Source organism: Schistocerca americana, chromosome 4 (assembly GCF_021461395.2).
Source record: "Schistocerca americana isolate TAMUIC-IGC-003095 chromosome 4, iqSchAmer2.1, whole genome shotgun sequence".
In the NCBI taxonomy this organism is placed as follows: domain Eukaryota; kingdom Metazoa; phylum Arthropoda; class Insecta; order Orthoptera; family Acrididae; genus Schistocerca; species Schistocerca americana.
The window spans coordinates 604,036,162-604,048,606 of record NC_060122.1 but is presented as its reverse complement, the minus strand read 5'-3'; positions in this window follow the sequence as shown (position 1 = coordinate 604,048,606).

Below are 12,445 nucleotides of genomic sequence, written 5' to 3'. Positions count from 1 at the left end.
TGCTATAGAGAACAACCGAAAAAATGAATAAAATGATAAGTGGCTTCGTATGCAGCAAATACTGAGCAGTAGTTTCAACTGCTTATCTACATCGTGGAAATGACTGTATATGAAATGATTGTGGTCAAATGTTGACCATTTTCCATTGATATTTAATACTGCTGTTGTAATATTTTGCAATCTCCCGCAGTATACAGATTTTTCCACGCAATGCAATTTGTAAGCCTTGTCTGGACACCTGGAAAGGCCTGTTATTTATCCAGTAGCAGTTTACATTTCCACATCGCAAAGAATTTGCTCCCTTGTGCAACGATTTTATAGTTTTTCCTAAATTCATACTTCTTTAATTATGGCCAGCTTTTAATGTCATGATGTAATTGTATATCTACTGAGTTTGCCTAGGCCGTATTCACGTAGGAAAAAGAAAAATGACAGTATTTTAATAATCGTGCCCTATTTTCCACTGTGTATATTACCAATATATAAAATAAAAATATTTCTTACAAAACTGTTCTATGGCCCGTCCAACCCTCTCCTTTTTTAATTCTAAGGCGATTTAAAAGTTTATAGAGATGTGCAGTCATTGTAGCTCAGCCAGTAACGTAAATGTAGAGGCTTATACGCAGCTATAATGACTGCACGTTTTTTGTAAGGATTTTGAAACAAAAAAAATTCACATAACACATAGACAAAAACTTATTAACATATGGTTCGTCTTCTTTCATCACAACAATTCCCTACATGGCAACATTTATCATATAATCATTTTTTGTTCACGTTAAATTCTGCATATACGTGATCATGCAAATCAACAACCACACGGAGTTTATGTTACATTACGTATTGCACCACATCAATGAACATTTTTGTACACTATCAGTCAAATAACGTATTCTGTCTATGGCAAAATACGTAGCATGATGTTCACTTCACGTGTTTGAAACACTTCTCTTTTTAAGCATACGCTATGTGCAGTCTCACGACCCAGTAGTTTTAGTGATGAGTCACTGAACACTGTCACTATAGACTCAGTTACAGTACCGCTGCTGCTGGTGTTGCTCCTCTGCAGGAGAAAACATTGACGTTTACCGCATGTGGTTGTATTTTGTGGCGAGTCGCCTTTCATGTATGGCAGATTATTTACACAGGTACATCCGCTCTGTTTGATCGAGCTGAATATTTCTGTTGTACAAATGGTTCAAATAGCTCTAAGCACTGTGGGACTTAACGTATGAGGTCATCAGTCCCCTAGACTTAGAACTACTTAAACCTAACTAACCTAAGGACATCACACACACCCATGCCCAAGGCAGGATTCGAACCTGCGACCGTAGCAGCAGCGCGGTTCCGGACTGAAGCGCCTAGAACCACTCGGCCACAACGGCCGGCTGTGTTGTACATTCTCTAGCTCAACTGCGATGGCAAATTCGAGATCTGGCGCTATGGCGACATTGACGCGTTTGGATTCCCAAACAGTCGAATAAAATTTACTTGCGAAGAGCAATATCGCTTTCACATCTAACTGGAGGTTAGATGATACAGTTGTCTGTAACAAAGTAGCAACGCCGGAAGATACTATCGATTTACTGAATGACCTACAGAGAATTGATGAATGTTGGAGGGTCTGGCAGCTGACCCTGAACGTAAAGAAATGTAATATATGGAGCACACGTAGGAAAAGAAAGCCACTACTGTAAAACTATTGTACTGATGAAAACCTGCTGGAAACACTATCACCATAAAATCTCTACGAGTAAGTATCCAGAGCGATCTAAAGGCTAACGATCACATGAAATAAATAGTAGGAAGAGCAGCATACTGAGATTAATGGGAAGAATATTACTGCAACGTAATTTTTCCAGGAATAGAAAGTAACTTTAGTTCGATCGATTCTCGAGGATTGTTCATCTATAGGGGACACCTACCAGATAGGACTGATAGGACAGAGAAAATCCAACGAAGAGCGACACTTGCCGTGACGGGATCGTTTGGACGGCACGAGAAAGTTACGGAGATGCTCAACGAACTCCGTTGACAGACGTTACAACGGACAGGATTAATATGGAAATTTCCGGTCAGAGCCCTCCCACATACGTCTCAAGTAACGGCCTCGACGAGAAAATTCGAGAAATTAGAGCCAATTGAGAGGCTTACCGACAATCATCACTCCCACGCGCCATTCACGCGAGGAATAACGTAGACGGGAATCTGTTGGTGGCACCGAAGCAAACAGCAGTACCTTCTTTGTGTTCACCTGTGAAACAAAACTCTTCTTTACATTTTTCTATTCATTCCATACATCTTCCTCTTAGTGACCAATTCTGAATATAAGCCAGATACTATTTATTCCAATGAAGATAATCGAAACATACAAGAAGAGGTATGCCCAGGAGCACAAAGATTAGTCCGCAACTGATAATGATTGACATGACAAAGCTGAGGTGACGGCGGGACGGAACGGGTGCATGGGTGGTGTACCCCTGTTTTGGGTTAGTTTACTCGCGCACTTCAGCTAGATTGGCATACCTCTCAATGTTAACGAGATTTTGCGTTGAGGACTCGAACTCAGGACCTGTTAGTGAGAACACTCTTATAACCTTAAGCCTTCTCCTGCAGTACGAGAAATCGGAGAAGGTACTTTCAAGCTCTTTACTTGTTTGTAAAAATGTTAACACGAGAGTGTCTGAGAACTAATGCATCAGAATTTTTTATCTGAAAACTCTTATGGATTTTTAAATAAGACAAACGTTATTGAAATTCTACGTCTTTATTCTTCATGTCTATATATTTAAGAACCTTCAACACCGCAGCGCGTCAGCAATCGTTGGTTAATATATTAAAAAACTAAAAACCCGCCTCGATTGCAAAAAAAAGCACCTAGTGTTAAATGTTAACCCAGGTTTGGGCGTAGATAACTACACCTTCTTCAGAACAACAATAAAACCCACAAGTGCCTACCTTTGTCAATGATTAAAAGAACACCATAGCTATACATTATAAACGAAAAAGAAAAGGAAAACACAAACAGTACATATGTACAAATTCAAAACCACTTCATTGCCCATCGACCATAGACCGGTGTGAGGTGGAGCGTACACCATTAAGTTAAGTAGTGGTTTTGACTTCGTACATATGTACTGTTTGTGTTTCCCTTTTCTTTTTCGTTTATAAATGTATAGCTATGATGTTCTTTTAATCATTGACAAAGGTCTTCGTAGGCAGTTGTGGGTTTTATGGTTGTTCTTGAGAAGGTGTAGTTATCTACCCCGAAACCTGGGTTTATATTTAACACTAGGTGCTTTTCTCGCAGTCGAGGCGGGTTTTTAGTTTTTTTAATATATATTTATTTCTCAGCGTAGTCATCCTGGCGACGAACACATCTTCCCAATGAGAGACCAGTGAGTTGATACCTTCACTGTTGAACGTTTGACTTTGTTGACAGAGCTACAGCCTCACCTGTGCTTACACCTCTTCAACTCTATCAGAGGCAAGTCGTCGAAAGTGTTTTTTAAGTTTTGGAAAAAGATGGAAATCGGTTGGAGCCAAGTCGGGACTTTATGGAGGACAGTGAATCCAAATCTTCGGATTGTTGCAGGTGTCGCAGGGCTCGTGTGTGGTCGGGCATTGTCAGTCTTCAAGAGAGAATGATTCATGTGCGAACGTACTCTTTGAATTCAAAACTCGATTACAGCATGCTATTTCTCAAGCACCGACATAGTTACATTACACACCGCCATGTTAGACACTACGATTCTGAGCCCTCTAGAGGCACAGGGCAGAAAATATTGAGAAATTTCGCATAAATATGCATAATGTTAATAACGTTTGCTTTATTTATAAAGCTTTAAGAGTTTTCACTTAAAAAATTCAGAGGAACTACTGTTCAGCACGCGCTCATAGTGTCCGAGTTACAATTACCCGGGGTCATTCAATAATTAACGAGAGAAATTGGTCTGGGGAAAAATTGTTAGTAGGGTAAGTTTGGTACTTTTATGGCTTTAAGCTGGCATCACCGGGATCAGTCCTGATTAGCTCATGTATCACAATCGTTTTGTTTATAACCTCAAAAATACATTTCAAGATGGCGAGTCCGATTGAAACGTCCACATTAGTTGAACAATGTTCTGTTATTCGTTTTTTACTTGCTGAAGGCGAGAAACCAGGGAGTATGTACTGTAGCATGTCTAAAGTTTATGGTGAATGTTGTATGAAGCGTGCAAATTTTATGCAAATGGATAGAGCAGTCCAGAAATGGTCGCGACTCAGTGACTGACGAACACCGTTCTGGCCGACCAGTTGCAGTTTCAACTCCCTCTCTTGAAAGTCGAACTTATGGCAGTATTCGTGCCGACCGCCGTGTGACTGTGGAAATGATGGTTGGTAAGGCTCAAGTTAGCACTGGTACAGTTCATAACATTTAGCTAAAGTATCGCAAAACATGTGCAAGATGGGTCCCAAAGGAGTTGACGCAGCTCCACAAGGAAACAAAGTTGAGAGTGTGCACAGAGCTAAAGGAACGTTAAGAAAGAGAAGGTGAGCCCTTCTTCAACAAAATTTTAACTTATAATGAAGCTTGGGTTCAATATTATGAGCCAGAATCAAAAAGACAAAGCATGGAGTTGAAGCACACCAACCCACCAGTCAACAAAGAATTCAAAACACAAGCATCATCAGGAAAAATTATGTTGATGGTGTTTTGCGATGCTGAAGGTCCAGTTTTTTGTGATTTTCTCGAAGAGCAGCGTACAATGAACAGTCAATACTATCCGGATTTGCTTTTAAACAAGGTGAAGCCTGTGGTGTCACCGCCAGACACCACACTTGCTAGGTGGTAGCTTTAAATCGGCCGCGGTCCATTAGTACATGTCGGACCCGCGTGTCGCCACTGTGTGATCGCAGACCGAGCGCCACCACAAGGTAGGTCTCGAGATACGGACTAGCACTCGCCCCAGTTGTACGGACGCCTTTGCTAGCGACTACATGGTCGAAGCATTGCTCATTAGCCGAGCAGATAGTTAGAATAGCCTTCAGCTAAGTCAATGGCTACGACCTAGCAAGGCGCCATTAGTAACATTGCATGTATCTAAAGAGTCTCACTTGTATCGCCACAATCTCCAGATGTACCAAAAGGATGGATTAAAGTTAAGTATTCCAGAAGCTATGTACTTTTCTTTATAGCATTCATAACGTATCCTGTTTCAGACCTCACGCACCCTGCTTTGGCTTAGCGCGTGCCTTTCGGCTTCCTCTCATTGTGTCTAGGCTGTCTTGTCTAGACATAACAAAGCCAGCCATGAGAGAGAGATGCCGTGGATCTCAGAGGAGAGGTGTGATTCTTCAGTAAGACAACGCACGTCCTCATATTGCTCAGCTAACCCGTAAACCATCGACAAAATGGGCTGGGAAGTACTTGTTGCCTCATCCCCCTTACAGTCCTGATTTAGTACCTAGTGATTTCCATTTGTTTGGTTCACTGAAGGAGGCATTACATTGGAAGAGGTTCCAGGACAACAAGAGCGTGAAATACTTTGTGGGAAATTTGTTCAAACATCAGGATAAAGAGTTCTGAGCAGCCGGCATTAAAAAGCTTGTAGCCCGTTGGAGCAAATGCATAAATGTTCAAGGGGTTTTGTTGACAAGTAGAAAAAATACTGTTTTGTAAAAATGAACGCTTTTTTCTCCAGACCAGTTTGTCTCTTTAATTATTGAATGACCCTCGTATAATGGATAAAACCAGGACTCGGACTTCATTAAATGGCTCTGAGCACTATGGGACTTAACATCTGAGGTCATCAGTCCCTTAGAACTTAGAACTACTTAAACCTAACTAACCTAAGGACATCACACACATCCATGCACGAGGCAGGATTCGAACCTGCGACCGTAGCAGTTGCGAGGTTCCAGACTGAAGAGCCTAGAACCGCACTGCCACCGCGGCCGGCGGACTTTATTATTCGAATTAGACACATCAGGTGCACAGGTAGTGAAATAAATGAAAAATGCGAGAAAAACAGACTGCAACGATTCACATATATTTTAACATTATTTTCAATACATTTAACAACCGTAAAATTAAGTTACGTAATAGGTTAATGAAATTTAAGTTCAATAAAAGCAGAAGAAAACGAAGGAAAACGGTAAAATGGTAAACGACGAATTTAAATTTCTGTGTGTGAGAACAGTCAGTACTGTAATGGACTGAGTTCAGCGGAAAATTGTAACGTTCCCTTAGTTCCGATGGTGATACGATCAAAATGACAAAAACGTGAGGAACCTTTCGTTCCATATACCCTTCATATGTGAGTGGCTATGTAAATCAGTTACGTGTTTTATCTTAAATGTGTATCTTTATTTTCTAAAATTACAAAATAAATTTTACAGCTTTTAATTAATGTTCCTTTTAATGGACTTTTTGACTATTTTGTCCATATTCACAATTATTCGATTGCATGCAATATTCATTGCGTCTTCCAATCGTGAATGTGAGGTAATATTATAGCGCAATTACAATTACTTTGTACCTGACAGCCAATGAAACGGACTTGCCGTGTTGCCACCTTTCGCTGCGCATCGACAGTTGAAACAAACCGCGTGCAGTCAGAGAGCAACTATGTAGAGATCATGCGCCAGACTGCACGATACGATGGGCCAAGTCAGATAGCAGCCAACACGTGCCGTTAACTGTCAACTGGAGTACATTTTAATCGTACTATAGTTTCAGCATACATCTACAATACTGTGGGTAAACTGCCCTTCCCCTGATAAGGCATTTGTGCAGCAACAAGTACACAGAGAAAATCTGAAATAAAACCTCGACCTCGTGGCCTTTGTTTCTATAATTTGGAGAGTGTTCACAAGTTCCTCTTCCGTTGTAATCTGCCACTTTTGTTGTTGGTAATATTGCTCTACAGCAGACATGCGACAGCAGTGTACTGATCGCTACATGTCGGCACCATTCGGGAGACTCCGTGGTCTGTTTCAGATTGCTAGCAAGCCTGGCAACCTAACGGTTTTGACGTTACCGTTGTGTGCTGGAGTGTTGTTGGTTTTACTATTTGCACAGATGGCTTCGATTGATAATGGTATTTGTGCTTATATTGAAATGCACTACTGAATATCAAACACTACCACCAAACTTTGATAAATGATTTGAATAGCAGTTTTACTCTTCTCACTTCGTTGTATTACAACAGTCTTAAATAATTTCATGTTCATTGCTACAAATAAATACTGCATTTGATGACGACCTTCTCTATAATGCACATTCACTAATCCATGCTATTTACGCATCAAAATTAATATCTTAGCAGCTGAGGGGTACGCGTCCTGCATGCCCGTGAGCTTATCAATGCTGGGTGACATACAACGAAACATTCCTCTTGCCGCATCCTCTAATCCGGTATTAGCTATGCTACTTACCCCATTTCCATGAGAGGGCGGCCAATTTTCCTTAGCTCACGAATGACTTCAACAACGTCAATCAAAATTACGCACGTACTGAAACGCTACTTTCTCTGCAAGTATATTTGTTACTGAACAGGAAAACTACACTATCAAGAAGGTCTTGACTTTAGTTGAGGTTTTTGGATTCGGCTATTATTTGTTAGATGCATATTATTAGACGTAAAACAGGCTGACTACAGCGTGCCGCACGAATGCGCCTGGGGGGGGGGGGGGGGACAGTTTGACGATCACTGGTAGAATGTGGTTACTAACAACACTCAGATACACCAATGACAAATTGAATATGAATCAGTAACAGAGCTACCGTATTCTTGTTTTTCTGCCACATTCACCAGATGCTATTCTCATTTTCAGTGCATCTCCAGTGGTTATAATGTAAACATTATGAGTTGGCAACGGACATTTGACCAGTAGAGACTTATAGAAATGTCTGTAAAGAACGCTGTGACTGATATTATCCTGAAGACAAGGAAACACAGACCAAAAGGGAAGTGAACAGTACTGATTGCAAATCGTGAATATTCTCAGAGAAATTCCGGAAGCTATGAATAACATAAAGTGTCTAATACTCGTAAATAAAGTGAAATGGGCAAAAACACAGTGGGCAATGACCGAAAAAGTTGCTGGAAAAGCACAAAGAAATGAAACCAGGGAACTGAAAAAGGAACACAGTAGACTGACAGAAAATCTTAAACACATTTCTCTTAAGAAAAACTGCCGTTCAGTCTATAATAATCACAATAACGGAAAGGAACTTCTAACCAGAATGATTTAAAAACAATTGCTGCTGCTAATTTCAATTGGCAGTACGCTTATAGGAGATAGAAACCGAAATAGCAGATAGAGGCTTATGGAGTTCCGTGTGGAATACATTTTCAATGCAATGTCCAGCAGCCGGAGCAGTTTGCTTTTAATTTATTGTCTGATGGTTTCATATTAACGATGCCTCTAGGTTGTCATGGAATTTATACGAGAAATTATCGAAGAGTAATTGTCAGAAGTGACGTGTTAAGTGGTAATTATCAAAATAACGTATCGATCACTATACTGAAGGGCTCAATGAAACCAAGTCCATGTTGCCTGGGGTGGAATTTACACACAGCGCACCACAAAAATATCAGGGGATACATTTTGCGTGATACAGATGGACAGTAGTTGCTGAATTTGTGAGGACTATCCAGCTGTTACTGTGTTATTATGTTAAAGAACCACCAGACTGTAGCAGCCGTTGTTCTCAGCCGGACTATAACCCAAACATAATTTCTGCCAGGGAAAGGACTGTTCCACAGTGTGTGAAAAGCAACTACAGTTTTGTAGCCCACGCAACAAAAACCAATAACAAGCTACAGTAGTTGCCCACAGGAATATGCCCAATGTTATACCTTTTTGTAGGCTATTTAATTTATTCCACAGCAGACATCTCATCTCATTGTATAGGCGAAAGAAAAAGAGTAACAGACTATCACGCTGCCACACTATCGTCCCACCCTTCCCCAGTCGGACCCATACGTGAGCTATCGATTTCTTAAGAATAATTATGCTGGAGGCAGTCTAATGTTATGTTATTCTGTTATCTTAGTATAGTTCTCCGTTTCAGTTGAATCACTTGTTGAAGAGCGTTTAGAAAGGCTTAGACTGGTAGGCACGGAGACCAGCGATCACACCATTGAGACCATCATGGAGAAACTACAGAAAGTCATTAAGTAAGTGGAAAATGGTAAAGCAATGGATTCAGATGATACGAGAGATGCAAAAATTAAATTTTTTGAGATCAAAAGAAAATTATACTGATTCCATAAGTTTTATCACGTTGTTTTGCTCCTGATACGTGTCACTGACATCCTCTTGAAGAATTACTTTCGTATCCGTCCAGTTAATACCGTCCGCATCTAGCGGTCTAGTTGTTAGCGTCAGTGCCTCTACAATGTGGGGTTCCGGGTTCGATTTCCGGCTGGATTGGATACATTCTTCCCTCGGAACGAGGTATTTGTGTTGTCAACAACATTTAATCTCATCTTTGCAAGTAGCCGAAGTGTCGCCAAATAGAATCACTTACACTGAAGGGGCGAACCACCCCAGACGATTTCTCTAGTCAGCAACGCTATTTGGTAATTTCATTTTGCTTTAGTACCTCGAAGTATAAAGTTTGCAAGCACTAGTGCAACTGTGGTGAGATATGTTATGAGATCTCACTACGTAATGAACAGTAGGTGCTGCTATGTGCGGAGACTTTCCAGATGCTGCCCATGTTTGATGCCAACTTATCATAAATTTTAACAGTGGTGCCCCAGCTACAATAGTGGATAGGAATACTGGTTGAGGGAACTGATGGCATTCAATTAAACATTGGCATTGGTTTATATTGCAGCATGTAGTATGCTACCCCCGACATCTGAACCTTGCTCATTGAATGAAAATGACACGCGACGTTTTACCGCGTTGTTTTGCTCCTAATACGTACCACCGACATTCTTTCGGAGAATTGCTGCTTCTCAAGAAATGATAATTCATGACATTTGACACAAATTGGACACACTAACGTGGACCATCATTAATTAATATGTATAATCCCTAGTCATCAAAGTCCTTAGTTTTCCTGAATGTGGAAAATAATTCATGTCAGACCGAGCCTTCTTGAAACAAGTAAACCATTTTCTGACGTGATTGCTTCAATGGAACTACCCCAGACATGGTACCATTGTTTCAAACTGCCTCTGTTGCCTTTCTCCTCCTATTAAACCAAAGGCGAATGATATGTCGCAGATGGCAGTCCTTTTTCTCCTCATGAGACTCTATTGCGTAAAATTCAGACATACAAAATCCAATAAGTAACCGGAAAAAAAGTACTAGAAGTACAAATAAAACATAACGCTTGTCAGATACACTCATTGTAACATACACGCCAACGCAACAATCTTAAACGTTACAAAAATTACATGACTATTACAGCGCCATCTATCACAAAGCGAAACAAGTGGTCCAACTAATTCATATTTCTGGAATGAAATTTTCACTCTGCAGCGGCGTGTGCGCTGATATGAAACTTCCTGGCAGATTAAAACTGTGTGCCCGACCGAGATTCGAACTCGGGACCTTTGCCTTTCGCGGGAAAGTGCTCTACCATCTGAGCTCCCGAAGCACGACTCACGCCCGGTACTCACAGCTTTACTTCTGCCAGTATCTCGTCTCCTACCTTCCAAACTTTATAGAAGCTCTCCTGCGAACCTTGCAGAACTAGCACTCCTGAAAGAAAGGATACTGCGGAGACATGGCTTAGCCACAGCCTGGGGGATGTTTCCAGAATGAAATTTTCACGCTGCAGCGGAGTGTGCGCTGCTATGAAACTTCTTGGCATATTAAAACTGTGTGCCCGACCGAGACTCGAACTCGGGACCTTTGCCTTTCGCGGGCAAGTGCTCTACCATCTGAGCTGAGCACTTGCCCGCGAAAGGCAATGGTCCCGAGTTCGAGTCTCGGTCGGGTACACAGTTTTAATTCATATTTCTTTACGTACCACACGAATATGTAATAGAAAATGGAGGTTACTATTTAAAAAAAAAACTCAGTTGATATCCGTTTGACCTGTGGCAACGCCAACTAGCGGGCCAACCATAGCGCCATCTGGTTTCCCCCTTCAAGCTAGACGAGTATCATTCTTTGAAGTTTTTTCGTTTGATGCTTATTTCGTGAGATATTTGGCCCAGTCACTATCAATAGACCACCCTGTATAACAGAACTATGGGCAGACAGATGGAAAATCAATAAGGACAAACTTAAGAGCCCTTCTCTATAATACGTTTTCTAGCAACTTTCAGTACCCTGTGGTATTAGGTTCGAAAAATTATTACTTGATTATGCCTTTCTTCTACCCTGCGCCCACAACCAGGCCCACTTTACCTTCACCCACCTCGATACCCTCGTTTAAGCCTCTCTCTCCCCTTCCTGCACCCTTCCCACCTGAAACCTCCTGGCGCATCAACAGTATCGTCTCCTCTACCTCAATATTCGTTCCCTCCCTGCAAACAAATACCTCTTCACACATACCCTCTTCCAGCACCAGGTTGACTCCTTCATCCTTAATGAAACCTTCCTCCAACCCCACCATGTTGTCCGCACCTCCCCCTATCTCCTTCACCGCACTGACAATCCCCTTCCCCTAGCCCGAGGCGGGGTCACTATAGGCCACCAAAGGCCCTGTCTGGCCACAACCCCTCCTCAATGACCCGTCTGAACACCTTCTCTTCAGCCTCTTTTTTTTCCCTCCCTCACCATCACCTGTGCCACTATCTATATCTGCCCTGCAGCTCCTTTCCCCTTTGGCTTCATTTCCCATGTTGACCATACCTTCTCCACCTATGTGATCGCCGCTGACCTCAACATCCACAGCCGTGACTCTGCCACCCTTCGGCGGTGGCATCAGTTCCTTGCCACCCTCCATGGTGACCTTGTTCTTCTCCCACAGCACACTCATCCTGAAAGTAACTCCACCCCCGATGTTATCCTTCCTTCCCCCAACCTCCTTGATCGCATCGCCGTTGATGTCTTCGATCCCATCGGTAGTGACCATCTCCCTGTCCTTCTCACTATCTCCTCTACCTGTCCTGCCACTGCAGCCACCCGCCCAGCAGCTCCTCCAAAGTCTATCCATGACTACCACCATGCCAGCTGGGATGCCTACCGGGAATCCATTGCCTTACAGGTCTAAAGCCACCCCCTCACCTTTCACCACCTTGATGACATCACCCATGCCTCTTCCTTCCTTCAGAAGACCATCACTGGCGTTGTGGAGGCTCATGTCCCTACGAAACTCATTCACCCTCACCACCCTACGCTTCCTCCACAGGCCGTCCTTCTTCTGTGTGAATTCCACAAGCTTTACCACTCCTTCCTCCGCACTCATGACTGGGATACTCTCACCTGCCACCGGCAATTACAGCGACTTATCCAGAACCTCCTTACAGCAAAGAAACGCCGGGACTGG